Genomic DNA, 2352 nt, shown 5'->3' on the forward strand with positions numbered 1-2352 from the left:
CAATGTTTCAGTCTTTATCATTAACTCACAGATGTTTCAGTCTTTATCATTAACTCACAGATGTTTCAGTCTTTATCATTAACTCACAGATGTTTCAGTCTTTATTATTAACTCACAGATGTTTCAGTCTTTATTATTAACTCACAGATGTTTCAGTCTTTATTATTAACTCACAGATGTTTCAGTCTTTATCATTAACTCACAGATGTTTCAGTCTTTATCATTAACTCACAGATGTTTCAGTCTTTATTATTAACTCACAGATGTTTCAGTCTTTATCATTAACTCACAGATGTTTCAGTCTTTATTATTAACTCACAGATGTTTCAGTCTTTATTATTAACTCACAGATGTTTCAGTCTTTATTCATTAACTCACAGATGTTTCAGTCTTTATCATTAACTCACAGATGTTTCAGTCTTTATTCATTAACTCACAGATGTTTTCAGTCTTTATTCATTAACTCACAGATGTTTCAGTCTTTATTATTAACTCACAGATGTTTCAGTCTTTATCATTAACTCACAGATGTTTCAGTCTTTATCATTAACTCACAGATGTTTCAGTCTTTATCATTAACTCACAGATGTTTCAGTCTTTATCATTAACTCACAGATGTTTCAGTCTTTATTATTAACTCACAGATGTTTCAGTCTTTATTATTAACTCACAGATGTTTCAGTCTTTATCATTAACTCACAGATGTTTCAGTCTTTATCATTAACTCACAGATGTTTCAGTCTTTATTATTAACTCACAGATGTTTCAGTCTTTATCATTAACTCACAGATGTTTCAGTCTTTATATTAACTCACAGATGTTTCAGTCTTTATCATTAACTCACAGATGTTTCAGTCTTTATCATTAACTCACAGATGTTTCAGTCTTTATCATTAACTCACAGATGTTTCAGTCTTTATCATTAACTCACAGATGTTTCAGTCTTTATTATTAACTCACAGATGTTTCAGTCTTTATCATTAACTCACAGATGTTTCAGTCTTTATATTAACTCACAGATGTTTCAGTCTTTATTCATTAACTCACAGATGTTTCAGTCTTTATTCATTAACTCACAGATGTTTCAGTCTTTATCATTAACTCACAGATGTTTCAGTCTTTATCATTAACTCACAGATGTTTCAGTCTTTATCATTAACTCACAGATGTTTCAGTCTTTATCATTAACTCACAGATGTTTCAGTCTTTATTATTAACTCACAGATGTTTCAGTCTTTATCATTAACTCACAGATGTTTCAGTCTTTATTCATTAACTCACAGATGTTTCAGTCTTTATTATTAACTCACAGATGTTTCAGTCTTTATCATTAACTCACAGATGTTTCAGTCTTTATTATTAACTCACAGATGTTTCAGTCTTTATCATTAACTCACAGATGTTTCAGTCTTTATCATTAACTCACAGATGTTTCAGTCTTTATCATTAACTCACAGATGTTTCAGTCTTATTATTAACTCACAGATGTTTCAGTCTTTATTATTAACTCACAGATGTTTCAGTCTTTATCATTAACTCACAGATGTTTCAGTCTTTATCATTAACTCACAGATGTTTCAGTCTTTATCATTAACTCACAGATGTTTCAGTCTTTATCATTAACTCACAGATGTTTCAGTCTTTATCATTAACTCACAGATGTTTCAGTCTTTATCATTAACTCACAGATGTTTCAGTCTTTATTATTAACTCACAGATGTTTCAGTCTTTATTATTAACTCACAGATGTTTCAGTCTTTATCATTAACTCACAGATGTTTCAGTCTTTATTATTAACTCACAGATGTTTCAGTCTTTATCATTAACTCACAGATGTTTCAGTCTTTATCATTAACTCACAGATGTTTCAGTCTTTATCATTAACTCACAGATGTTTCAGTCTTTATCATTAACTCACAGATGTTTCAGTCTTTATCATTAACTCACAGATGTTTCAGTCTTTATCATTAACTCACAGATGTTTCAGTCTTTATCATTAACTCACAGATGTTTCAGTCTTTATTATTAACTCACAGATGTTTCAGTCTTTATCATTAACTCACAGATGTTTCAGTCTTTATCATTAACTCACAGATGTTTCAGTCTTTATCATTAACTCACAGATGTTTCAGTCTTTATCATTAACTCACAGATGTTTCAGTCTTTATCATTAACTCACAGATGTTTCAGTCTTTATCATTAACTCACAGATGTTTCAGTCTTTATCATTAACTCACAGATGTTTCAGTCTTTATCATTAACTCACAGATGTTTCAGTCTTTATCATTAACTCACAGATGTTTCAGTCTTTATCATTAACTCACAGATGTTTCAGTCTTTATCATTAACTCA

This window comes from Eleginops maclovinus, chromosome 11 (genome assembly GCF_036324505.1).
Source record: "Eleginops maclovinus isolate JMC-PN-2008 ecotype Puerto Natales chromosome 11, JC_Emac_rtc_rv5, whole genome shotgun sequence".
NCBI lineage: Eukaryota > Metazoa > Chordata > Actinopteri > Perciformes > Eleginopidae > Eleginops > Eleginops maclovinus.